Below are 13,730 nucleotides of genomic sequence, written 5' to 3'. Positions count from 1 at the left end.
ATTCAGTGAATGAGCACATGAGCTAATGAATTAATATTTCCAAAGTCCTGATGTTGAAACCACTGGAGAGTAGATTCACTGAGAGATCTGGGCAAAGAACTCGGCTCTGCTGCAGCAACACCGGAGGCTCCTGATTCCCCACCGCTCCCAGTGAGGTCCTAAGTTTCAGAGGCACAATGATGGTCAAGGTGAGAAATGCTGACTGGACAAGAATGCTCCCTTTCTTATCTGGATTTTAACACAATGATAGAAACATATCCCTAGCCCTGGCCCCCTGTTCAAGCTGTCCCATTCCAAATGGACTTGGAATTTGCATGCTGATTGCTTTCATACCACAAAAGCACAGTGTACAAAGAAACACCAAACAAGTTTTTATTTTTATATCTAAAGATCACTTAACTGGCCCTGGCAAGTTGGCTCAGTGGTAGAGCGTCGGCCTGGCGTGCAGGAGTCCTGGGTTCGATTCCCGGCCAGGGCACACAGGAGAGGAGCCCATCTGCTTCTCCACCTCTCCCCCTCTCCTTCCTCTCTGTCTCTCTCTTCCCCTCCTGCAGCCAAGGCTCCACTGGAGCAAAGTTAGCCCAGGCACTGAGGATGGCTCTGTGGCCTCTGCCTCAGGTGCTAGAATGGCTCTGGTTGCAACAGAGTGATGCCCCAGATGGGCAGAGCATCGCCCCTTGGTGGGCATGCCGGGTGGATCCCGTTCGGGTGCATGCGGGAGTCTGTCTGACTGCCTCCCCGTTTCCAACTTCAGAAAAATTAAAAAAAAATCACTTAACTGATCTGGGCATTTTTTATTTTCACCAGTAACACAATTTAATACCTAACTATTCAATAGTTCATTTTACTCACTGTGAATACAGGAAATTGTTTAGAAGACTACCTATGGTGTTTTAAATAACCTTAAAAAGAAATTGTACACAAATAAATGTTAATTAGAATAGTGAGCTTGGCCTGTGGTGGTGCAGTGGATAGAGTGCTGACCTAGAATGCTGACGTCACTGGTTCGAAACCCTGGACTTGCCTGGTCAAGGCACGTATGACAAGCAATCAATGAATAACTAAAGTGAAGCAACTATAAGTTGTCACTTCTCACTCTCATCCCCTTCCTCTCTCTGTAAAATCAATAAATAAAATCTTAAAACAAAAAAGAAATGATGAAACCTGGAAAAAGTCTGTAATCTAGTTAACAGAACTATAGCAATGTCAATGTACGGTTTTGATTATCATACTATAGCTACTGAAATGTATAAAAGAAGGCTCTTAGCACAAGTAACTTTTAGCAGAACTCACTTTCCCTAAAACAAAGACTTTTAGCAGAACTTACTTTTTTCTGAAAGACTCCCTACCCCTGGCTTTGAGGCGGGTTTCCCAGGCTGTGGCCTTGGGCTGGTTCTGCAAGGTTGCAGGTGTTCCCAGAATGTTTCTCCCTGAATTAATCTTATAGATAAACAGTGTAAGAAAGCTTGTTTCACTGCTAGGCTTCCCCTCCTCCCCATACCCCATCAGTCTGTAATTTTGTCTTTAAAAGCTAGCCCTAAACTGTGTTTGGGGCCGCATGATTTGAACGACTTAGGTCTCTGTGTGGTCGCTGGCTTTAAAATAAAGACTCGTTAATTTGGCTGCTTAATTGTATGGCAAAACATCTGTTTCTTGCTGTTCTGATACAACACTATAGAACATGTCATCACTATGGTGGCTGAGGGAGGGTTCCATAAGACTCTATAATGAACCTTTTGCATTGGGGGACTTTAGCATAAAGTATGTCCAGTACCAACAGCAGAAAACACAATTTTCTTTTTATTAGGCATCATTTCCAACCTGGTCAGTATTCCATGGAAAACAATTTGAAACTATTTAAAATGAAATACATACGCCATAGAGCCCTTAAAAAATAAAGATGCAGATCACTGAGAAGCCATAGAGAGGAATTTTACCTGGTATCTCACTGTTATTAATATAAAGGATTAAATACATGTAAAATACTTAGAACTCTAATGATGGTTAGTTAGTAAGTGCCCAGGAAACATTCATTATTAGCTATCATTGTGGGTTATTTTGCCCCCATAATGTCGGGTGAAACAAGGTCATTATAGACACATGGTCTAAGAAGATTTTGTCACATGAGTCATTTATGGAAAGAGTTTTGATTTACATCCTGGACAATGTCCTTGTGTATTGTTTATTCACAAGAGAGATGAGATTCTATATGGCAATGGTTTCTTTAGTTTCTCCCAGTTGATGTGGATGAGGGAGAGCTCAGTGCACACTTGGAAGAAATACAAGAGGGCAGAATTCTCTCTGTATGGGGGCTGTATATGCATTTATTTTACTGACATACACATTATTATATTTTTGGGGGGATGACTTTTTATTCCATTTATGCCATTCCTTTGGAAATCAGGTTAGCATATGGAGAATTCCTATTTTTGGCAAACAGTACTCTGCACTGTTTTTTTTTTTTTTGCATTTTTCTGAAGCTGGAAACAGGGAGAGACAGTCAGACAGACTCCTGCATGCACCCGACCAGGATCCACCCGGCACGCCCACCATGGGGCGATGCTATGCCCACCAGGGGGCGATGCTCTGCCCATCCTGGGCGTCGCCATGTTGCGACCAGAGCCACTCTAGCGCCTGAGGCAGAGGCCACAGAGCCATCCCCAGCACCCGGGCCATCTTTGCTCCAATGGAGCCTTGGCTGTGGGAGGGGGAGAGAGAGACAGAGAGGAAGGCGCGGCGGAGGGGTGGAGAAGCAAATGGGCGCTTCTCCTATGTGCCCTGGCCGGGAATCGAACCAGGGTCCTCCGCACGCTAGGCCGACGCTCTACCGCTAAGCCAACTGGCCAGGGCCCTCTGCACTGTTAAAGACAGATTTGGCTAGTGAGGCTTTCTTTTTTGGGTGACTGCACCGGGAATCCAGAAACCCAGGATGAAATTCATATTCCTGCTACCAACCCACAAGAAAAAAGATCTAGATATCAACCAATAAACCCTGGTTGGCTGTCATATTTTTATGTTCTTTGTAGTCACAAGCATAATAGAATGCTCATTGACTAATTATAATAGCAATATTAGCAATAAGCTATTAAGGTTTATCATGTGCCACACCATGAGCTAAGTACTTTACCTACTTATTTTATTTTATTTTTGCAGCAACTCTGTGATGTGGGTGCTATTTCCCTCCCTATTTTACAAATGGGGAACTTAAAGTTGAGAGAAGTTAAGTGCTTTGCCCAAAAGCCCACAGATACTTGGCAGAGCCCGGATCAGAAGCAGGTCCACAGGACTCTAGAGCCGGTTCTACATCCTGCTTCACAATCATATTAACACCACAAAGAACAATGTGTTTAACTGTTGATTGGTTTTCCTAGAGATCCTGTGCTTTCCAGAGTCTGATGTTAGGTTTGTCATCTGGGTGTGGCAGCAGTTTACAAAACATTCACCTAAAGTTCAGAGATTTCAGTTCAGGAATGGACAGAGGAGCCAAGGACAGAGCATGTCTGTGATCAGCTATATGTTCCCATCTGCCATCTGACAGCTTTGGTCTTGGAGTCAAGCCAAGCTCTGGGAATTGCAGGGCGGATTCCTGAGAACAGGTTGTGCAGCTGGTAGCACTGTTCTCTGATTTGATCACCTCAGCCTTTCAAAAACCTCCACTTCAGTCAATTTGTACTGAAGCCACAGTGCTGTGATAAGGTGCCAAAGAACTGTAAAACTTAGCATTAGCAACACCATTTTAAAGAGGAAAAGTTAGGCCTCTTACCCCCTCCTTTCTGTGGAGAAAGGAAAGAGAAGAATACAGGAGCTTCCTAGCTTAAAAGAATGTCTCGTCACAGTTTAGCTGATTCCTAGAATTCTCTGAAAAGGTGCCTGGGGCCACTTGCCACACAGAGCAAAGAAGTTAGAACTTATCTGAAAACCTTAGAAAACAATGTTTATGTACCTTAATCAAGAATTCCTATCTCAGACTCACCCTAAAGTCATGAGAATAATGTATACCTCTAGACAAAGGGATCACAAGCCCCTCTTTACCCAATCCAACCTGTACTTGATTTTATATAAAAGCAGGCTCAGAACTGTATTAGGCCCTACATGATTTGGGATTGTGCCCAATGTAGCTAGCCAGCTAACTAACAAGCTCCTCAAAAATTCATCTGGACTTGGTGTCTTTATGGAACTCGCAGGTTACATGACAACATCTGGAGGCCCCAGCGAGATTCTGGTGTTCCACGACACTGGATAGAGACACCTGGACCGGCTGGCCTCTCTGGAAGGTTGCCTGATCTCACTGAATCTCTAGGAGAGGCGCCCCCTGAGACGTTCCAGAGCTCCAGTTTCCCTGTGGGTCTCGAACAACTTCTCAGCAGACACCTCCCAGTCCCTAAAATTTGATGATTTGGCACAGAAATCAAGGATTGTAAATTTGACCTCTGGAGGTAGGTAAAGCAAATATTTTGCTTTATTAAATTCTAGCTTTCTGTCTGTTTTGAATTCTAGCTTTTCTGTTTGTGACTAGTCAATCTGGAACTATTGCGAAAAAAGATTGGACATGATTGGACTTACGCAATAAGCTCTCCAGGCCAAGACGTTGGCAAAGAGTTAAGTCCTGCTTCAAACTTCCTGGGACATGTCTGTTTGTGTTCTCAGAAAAGACATTAGTGGGACTGAGTTAAGTCCTTCCTCGAACTTCCCGGGATACCTTTGGACTGTCTGTCCATGTTGAGATCTCTTTCTTTGCTCTTATTATTTCTGTTTAAAAACCCCTGAGTGATTGGTGTGTAAATGCGGATCTCTGGTGCCTGCACCTGAGTTTCCAGTTTGTGGCTCCACCAATACTATGAGATGCCTAAGCTCCCATGAGGGACACTGCCAGGCAGGCACCTGAGTGGCTCCTCACAAGGCATCCCCTGTTTTTTGTTTGTCTTGTTCATCAGACTGTGTCTAAAAGGTCAGGTGTTAATATACAATATACGTGGTAAATGGCCTGTTCTGAAGTTTCTCTTTGTTCGTCAGAGAAATCTCTTGTGTCATTTTCTAGTTTGAGCCACCTTCCTTGGATTTGCTAGATCTCTTTTCTTGGATCTAAGACCTCTAGTTTTAAGGCTCTCTGTCCCATTTTCCCCAGAGGAAATTGCTTTTTTCTGTTAGCTCCTATCTCTCTCTTGTGTGAGGCATTTAGTCTTAAGAGGTGATTTCAATTGGAAATTTCTGGCTTAAAATGAGATGACAAAGTGAAAGGAAATTTGTAAACTCCATATGGTTTAGTGGCCGTCTGCCAGAAGCTGAGGGAAACCTCGTCCATCTCCGGGTCTGACCTAGTCAGGGGTGTATACTGACTGGCCTATACTAAGGAGAGTGAATATCCCAAGGTGGACTCAGCAGATGGTTGTCACTTTTGAAAATCAACTCTGAGAAAACCATTCTAAAGCTCACAAATTATAAAAAATAGCAAAGCAAAATTTATAGAAATATTATATTGCTTAAAGCTAAAACTAACTAAAGCCTAAGAGAGTGCTGGAGGAAGTATAGAGTAGAAAAGATTAGAACTTTTCTTTAGAAGAATCTTAGAGAAAGAAAAGAAAACAAGGCCAGATGGAAATGTTTGGAAGATAACAAACCATAGGTGTGGACCTTGCTGGTTATCAGTTCCTTGAAATGAACTAAAGCTTCAGGAAGGAGATTGGGTAATGGAATCATGAGTGATAGGATTATGCGTGATAAGATCATGAGAGATGGGATTATCAAAACCAGACCCCCTGGCTGCTTCTCCCATTCCCCTCCCTGAGACATGAAAGTCACATAGGCCCTCCATAGGTTAGGAGTAGTGACTTGTCGCCCTCCACTGGTGTGTGAGAAGTTGTGTGAAAGAATGAATGTGGGATAAATGAGACTGACACTAGGAGAGGGTTCTGACTTTCTCCCACAGGGCCAAAGAGAGCATTGGATCCCCTCCAAATTTCCCCTACCCTTCCCCAATTCCTTTGTGTGGTATAATTGTTGTCTGACATGGGAGGCATGAGGTTCACAGGGGAAACCCACTGCTTTAACCATGATTGTCAAGAATTGTAAGAAAGGGTTCTCAAGGGATTATGGGGTTATATGTCCCTGTGGAAATTGAGGACCTCATGTGAACTAGAATAGCCTGCTATTGGGAAAATGAGTTTGTAAAATTTGTGTTTTTTGAGTTTGCTACTTTTATTGTTAAAAATAGTGCTGGGGTTCGATTCCCGGCCAGGGCACACAGGAGAAGCGCCCATTTGCTTCTCCACCCCTCCGCCGCGCTTTCCTCTCTGTCTCTCTCTTCCCCTCCCGCAGCCAAGGCTCCATTGGAGCAAAGATGGCCCGGGCGCTGGGGATGGCTCCTTGGCCTCTGCCCCAGGCGCTAGAGTGGCTCTGGTCGCAACATGGCAGAGCCTCGCCCCTGGTGGGCGGGCCGGGTGGATCCCGGTCGGGTGCATGCGGGAGTCTGTCTGACTGTCTCTCCCTGTTTCCAGCTTCAGAAAAAATGAAAAGAAAAAAAAAAATAGTGCTGGGCAGCCACTCAGAGCAGGGCAGTTGATTGAAAGTGGTGGATTGATTTACATTCCTGCTTTATTGGATTACATTCCTGCTTGAGAGGGGCTATTTTTTTGCTAATGTCTTCTGGAGATGAGGCAGAGAAAGAAGTCAAGTTTGCAAAAAGAAAAAAAGAAAAATGGAAAAAGCAGCAGGGATAGTGCCGCCTCCATAGTGTTCAGGACCCCTGCTGTGCTCACTTATGCTCCAAGGAGTGGTGCCAAGTGGCGACTCCTCGTGCAGCTCCCAGCGCCTGCTCCTCCTTAGCCACCAGGAATCCCAGGCACCCCGACCATTATATTGACTTGATGGTGAAAAGCACTGTAGGTCAAAAAGAGTGTTAGCATCTCTTATGCCAGCTGGATAGCTATGAAATAGTGAGTGCATTTTGACCATTCCTTATTTTTCTCAGTAAATCAGTGGTTCATTGAGGGGTGGTAGTTTACAATCCACTATAGTAAATTGTAATAAATTTGAACTATGAGGCATATAAAATTGTATACTCTGCCAAATATGAAGATTTCCTTTTGTACCAAGGATCCGTTGTTGTGGAAAAAATATTTTCTATGTTAGAAATGTATATGTTATTTCAAAAGTCTTTTGTTAATTCTCTCTTTTATTTGCAATTTCATAGCCCTGTGATGTTAAAATCTTGGTTTAAATATTAGGAGCTATGTAATGATTATTAATAATATCTTTTTATACAGTGTATAAATGTTCAGCTTATTATCATTTCTGAAGCAGTTAAAGGGGTAAGGTCCAGTCTGCTCATGAGCATGTAGACCATGGAAGCACTATTGTTCAATATTAAGTAACCAAACCCAGAGTGACAAATATTACTATTGATTAATGGTAGAATTCTCAACATAGTAGGTGGAAAGGAGAAAATAGATGACTAATTGTGGTAATAGGAAACATTTAACTTTTGTGCTCAGATTAAAAGGGCTAAGGGATATGAACAGAAATCTGTTTCTCTTGAGCTTTTTGGACATTTTCTGTTAGGGTGCATAAAGTTACAGCATAAATAAGGTATGTTTTCTTAGAATGTAAAAGGGATTTTTGATGAAGTAGAGTATAAGATTTATTTTATGAAGTACTGGTCATTTCAGTTGATGGTTTTAACTAGATCTTTAGAATTAGAGGCATGGATGTTATAGGACATAGTTTAAACTCCTTTCTCCCAAATGACCTATAGAATTAGAAAGTTCAGAATCCCCTTTCTAGGGGAAGCCTCAAGCCCTAACAGGACTGTTAGAATCTGTACTGTACATATGCTTCCCCACTTAGGACAACCAAGACCACCTCAAGAAAATGTTTCTGGTTGCCTGGCCTAAGCGGGACCCTAACACCCAAGCAAGAGAGGGAATTTTGGACACTTTCCACCAGTTTCTGTTGTCCAGGATCAGGGAAGATACTAAGAAAAAGAACCATAAAGTTGTCTAAGGTGTCAGAAATTATTCAGGATCCTGAAAAGACCCCTGAAACTTTCTTAGACTATGGAAAGCTTACAGAGTCTATGCACCTCTAGATCCAGAGGCACCAGAAAATGCTAAGGCAGTCAACTTAGCCTTCAGATAGCATTGAGCTCTAGAAATTAGAAAGAAAATGTATTATAAGTTTTTAAAAAAGGAAGAAACATCAGCTGCTAAAAAAACTAAGCATTTTGGAAGGGACATTACTCCTCCCTCACTCACATAACTCTTTTTGGCCCCTAAGATGGCTGGTTAGTCAAAGACAGGTAAGATTCCTGAAGGCAAGAACAACCTAGGACAGACACAGTTGAAGAGGGGCCATCAGGAGAAGGCTTAAGAACTAACAAAAGTGAGGCTCAAACCCTTACCCCAACAATGCAAGAAGTCTGCTCCCCTGAAATAGTGGCCATCATTCACTGTCCAGGGCACCAAAAGAGGGGGACTCCCTAGAAACTCAAGAAAAACCAAGCAGCTGATGATACTACCAATAAGATAGCCCTAAAACCAGTAGAGTTTTTAGGAAATTTTAGTAACTTTACTAGAACCCTTGTTACAAAAGGTTTTTTTGCAACCAATTAGAAAAAGATTTTGCCAGCAGGAAAGACACAACTAAGAATAAGAAGAAATAATTAGAAAAGCCAGACTTAGAATCTATTGCAGATTGTTCGAGTGTTTAGTGTTGTGCCCAAATAAATACTAAGCAAAGTAAAGAAATTATAAAGAGAAACAAGAAGAGAGGAACTTTTCCAGATGAACATTTAGAAATAAATTTTACTGAAGTAATTGACACCTTTCTAGAATAGATAAAAGCTTTTCCTACTAGAAATGAGACTACAGTAACAGTTAAGAAATTGCTATATTAAATTATTCCCAGATTTAGCTTGCCCATTAATATTGGGTCTAATAATGGGCCTGTATTTGTATCCAAGAGCTCACAGCTAGTAGAAAAGGCACTCAATATTAATTGGAAATTACATTGTGCCTACAGGCCCCAAAGTTCAGGGCAGGTATAATGCATGAATCGGATCTTAAAGGAAACTTTAACCAAATTTGTTTTTGAAATTGGTGAAAAGAGGCCCACCTTACTCCCTTTAGCCCTCCTTAGGGCAAGGTACACCCCCTAAAGGGAAGGATTCACTCCTTTTGAAATAATGTTTGGGAGACCCCCTCCCTTATTACCAAAACTCAGATAAGAAATAAAGTCTGAGTTAAGTAACCACTCCTTCCTTAAATATGATACTTACAGGGTCTGCAGATTACTCAGAAGGCTGTCCAAAAGACTGTCTAAGAGACACCTCCAGCACTGCCAGGAGATCCAGTATATTTCTTCCAGCCTGGGAACTCAGTCTGGGTAAAGAAGTACACTACCCAAGGACTGACTCCCACGTGGATGGGTCCACACACTGTGATCCTGACCACTCCCATTGCTGCCAAGGTAGAAGGCATACCTGCCTAGATTCATCACAGCCGGTTGAAGCCTGCAGCCCCAGCGGAGATGCCCTCATGGACAGCAGAGACTGACCCTACCTACCCTTGTAAGTTGACCCTGAGAAGGACAACATGCCTTGCTCCAGCCACAAACTGGGAGCTGGCTGGTCCACTTATGACCGAAGCCTGAGGAACCTCCCCATAGGCCTCCTTATAATTAGACTCTGGGGAGGGTGGGGAACTAGGACAGAGGACTGTGAACTGTGTATTCATATCACAAAGGAAGGCCAAAAGGTCTCCACCACCTTGCTTTTCTATAGCTTCTATGAATGCCAGGGAACTCAGAAAGGGACCTGTACCTATAATCAGACTCAATATTCATTATGTGACCCAGGGAATGACCAACCTTATATCTGTTATAGCTCCACAGACCCTCCTACTGAAGTAGTGTTTGAGGGAAAAATAGCAAAAGGAGGAGGAGTTTGGGGATGGAAGGTTGGGCCAACCATGACTCAAACTAGGGTCTAAGGAAAGCCAGAACAATTCACCTTATGTTTTGATGCATGTGCTGCTATAAATCACACAGAAAAGGAGTGCAGGTCTCCCAGGTAAGAGAGAGCTATAGTGTAAATGAAAAGTATATATGTGCTCATAGCTACTCCTGTGGAATAAGCTGTTACTATTGGTCATGTGTCTGATGGAGTACTTGGGAAAAGTCACCTCTAAAAGGAAAGAAGTATATTTTAAGAGAGGGGTAGCTCTGTCAAACTGCACCACACAGAGGTGTAATCCTTAGAGCTGATCCTAACCAATCCTCTAACCCCCCACTGGAAGGCTGGAGAAGTGCTAACACTTGGCATTGATGGGACAGGGCTGGCTAGATCCCATTGTTCCAATTGTTATTAGAGGTCAGATACTGGATCACCCCGCACAAGCCTTCCAAGTATATGTCTTTTTATAAGGAAGCAACTGAACCTCTACCTCCACCCCCACAGTCAACTAAGAACTTATTCCTAAGGACAGCTGAGGGGATAGCCCATTCCCTAAATGTCACCTCTTTATATGTATGTAGAGAACTCTCGTGGGAGACAAATGGACGTGGGAAACCAAGGAACTAGTTCCCACAGAGGCTAGGCCAAATGTAACAACCCCCTGCACCTCTGATGACAGCCAATGGTATCATAGGGCAGCATAGTATCATATCATTTAAAACATAGTATCATAGGGCAGCACTTCTTAGCCAGAGGAGGAGGAGACCTGACTGGATCAATTGGAGAACTGACTTGCCTTGGACACGGTATTATAATGCCACCTCCAAGCAGAGTGTGTGGTGGGGAAACCAGACAAAGAGAAGTCCGTTGGCCAGGTTCCCTGAGCTAACTGGAGCCTAGTGGGACCCAGGCAGGGCCAGATACTGGATGGCACCATGTGGACTTTACTGGATCTGTGGGAACAGAGCTTATACCTGTCTCACCAAGAATTGGGAAGGAAGCTGTGTAATAGGTATGATAAAGCCTCCTTTTTCCTTTTGCCTCTGAAAACAGGGGAACTTCTTGGCTACCCAGCTCCACAGCCCTTACAATGGGTAAAAAGAGAACTCCAGATAGGAGACTGGAAAAATGTTGAGTGGCCCCCAGAGCAGATAATCCAATACTATGGACCTGCCACTTGGGCAAATGATGGATCTTGGGGGTACCACACCCCCATTTACATGTTTAACTGGATTATCTGATTGCAGGCAGTTTTGGAAGTTATTACCAATGAGACTGGGAGAGCCCTAACCCTCCTTGCACATCAGCAAATTCAGATGAGAAACATCATTTATCAAAACAGATTAGCACTAGACCAGTGGTTCTCAACCTTTCTAATGCCGTGACCCTGCAATACAGTTCCTCATGTTGCAGTGACCCCAAACCAAAAAATAATTTTGGTGGCTATTTCATAACTGTAATTTTGCTACAGTTATGATTCAGAATGTAAATACCTGATATGCATTATGTATTCTCATTGCTACAAATTAAACATAATTTAAACATAGTGATTAATCACAAAAACAATATTTAATTATATATTGAGAAATATTTATTACTAATGGACCTCCTTACCTAGTGTATTGGGGCTACCATTCCATAAATAGCTGCTTAACTAATGGATCTGTTTTTTCCAGATTAGTGGCAAGTTTTCTATATAGAACGGTGTGAACTACATCATAGGATACACTGCAGTTTCTGCACAGCATGGTATCTTTCAGGGCTCTTTCACACTATAAAGCAGCGGTTTCTGCGGTGGAATCCACATCTCATTTACTTCAATGGGAGACCCGTGGATTCCGCAGAAGAGAGATCCCCTGTATGGCAGAAATGCAGTTCCGACACATTTCTTCCTCTCCTATTCAAGTCAATGGGAGGCCGCAGCAGATTCCGCTCAAATATAGAGCATGTTGCTTAATTTTTTTCACGCTAGAACTTTTCCTAGAGCAGAAAAATTCCAAAGGTAGAATCCGCCACCCCCAATAAACTTCTATAGGAGGCAGATCTTTTACACTGCAGAATCTGCACCCCAGATTCCTCAGTGTGAGGCCTCTTTCAGTCTATTGGGGGTGGTGGATTCCACTTTTGGAATTTTTCTGCTCTAGGAAAAGTTCTAGCGTGAAAAAAATTAAGCAACATGCTCTATATTTGAGCGGAATCTGTTGCGGCCTCCCATTGACTTGAATAGGAGAGGAAGAAATGTGTCGGAAACTGTCATTTCTCCACCTCTTATTGAAATCAAAAGGAGGCTGTGCAGGCGCTAGAGTGGCTCTGGTTGCGGCAGAGCGACACCCGGGAGGGGCAGAGCATCGCCCCCCTGGTGGGCAGAGCGTCGCCCCTGGTGGGCGTGCCAGGTGGATGCCAGTCGAGCGCATGCAGGAGTCTGTCTGACTGTCTCTCCCTGTTTCCAGCTTCAGAAAAATACAAAAAAAAAAAAAGGAGGCTGCGCGGATTGTGTGGTAACCCGAGATTCTCGGGAGCTCTCTTCCACAAAATCTGCCGCACTCCCAATGAAATCAATAGGAGGCGGATTCAATGCCGGAAACCGCTGATTTCAGCAGTTTCCTCATTCAGAATATGGGAAAATAGTGGGAGATATGGGAGATAATTATACATTGGGGAACAGTGTGAACTACATCTTATAGTGGTCTCTTATAGTATAAGACCGATGTAGTTCACACTGTGTAAATGTATGGTGCTTTGTGTAAGTGTAAGCTGCTTTGTGTACTGTGTAATGATTACACACAAAGCACCTTACACTTACACAGTATTGTGTGTATGGTGTGTGTACTGTTTTTACATTATTAACCTTTTTTACACCAGCAGGCTGTCTCGCAGGCTCTCTTGGCTCTCCACCTCTTGCCTCTCCGCCTCCTAGGCTTCTGTACTCCGGTACTTGCTGCACCTGCCCACTGATGACATCAGCAAGCACTGGACACACGTAATGCGCTGCTATGGACGAGCGGCCATGCTGTGGAGCATTCCCCCTGCTTCCCCCACCCCTTAGGCCCCTGACGGATGATGCAATCACGTCACGTCTGCGCATGACCGCAGGCATTCAGTTTGGAACGCACGTCCATAATGGCCTGCGTTCAAGCTGAATAGCGCTGCTGCAGACGGTAGCGTGGCTTCTCAGTGGCTAAAGCCATTGGAAATATGTATTTTCCGGTGGCTTTAGGTGACCCCTGTGTTTTGGTCGTTCGACCCCCGCCAGGGTCGCGACCCACAGGTTGAGAACCGCTGCACTAGACTATCTGTTAGCAGCAGAAGGAGGAGTGTATAGAAAATTCAATCTCACTAGATTGTTGCCTGCAAATAGATGACCAGGGCCAGGCAGTTGAGGACCTTGTCAAGAAGATGACAAAACTGGCACATGTGCCTGTGCGGATAGAACCCCGATAACCTTTTTTGGGGGGTGTTTCTCAGCCTTTGGTGGGTTCAAAACCCTAATAGAAGCAGTCTTACTGCTTATAGGAACTTGCCTGATAGTTCTGTGTCTGTTGCCCCTGCTAGTGAACAGCATAAAGAGCATGATAGAGATCACCGTGCAGCTACAAACTACAAATTAATGATCCTCCAAGGCACTTACACCCCACCTCCACCTCGTAGAGGCAAATGAGTCAAGGATTTGACCCATGATATAAAACCAGTGAGGAATGTGAAAGGTGCCAAAGAACTGTAAAACTTAGCATTAGCAACACCATTTTAAAGAGGAAAAGTTAGGCCTCTTACCCCTCCTTTTTGT

The 13,730-nt window shown here is 43.6% G+C and overlaps 1 protein-coding gene across 4 annotated transcripts in view; it reads right to left on the bottom strand.

The window, feature by feature from the left end:
• SLC26A3 (solute carrier family 26 member 3) overlaps positions 1-13,730 on the bottom strand; it is a 49,223-nt gene that overhangs the window by 14,999 nt on the left and 20,494 nt on the right. The gene's annotated exons all lie outside the window — the stretch shown is intronic.

Source organism: Saccopteryx bilineata, chromosome 4 (genome assembly GCF_036850765.1).
Source record: "Saccopteryx bilineata isolate mSacBil1 chromosome 4, mSacBil1_pri_phased_curated, whole genome shotgun sequence".
NCBI lineage: Eukaryota > Metazoa > Chordata > Mammalia > Chiroptera > Emballonuridae > Saccopteryx > Saccopteryx bilineata.
This window is presented reverse-complemented; position numbering and strand designations above follow the sequence as displayed.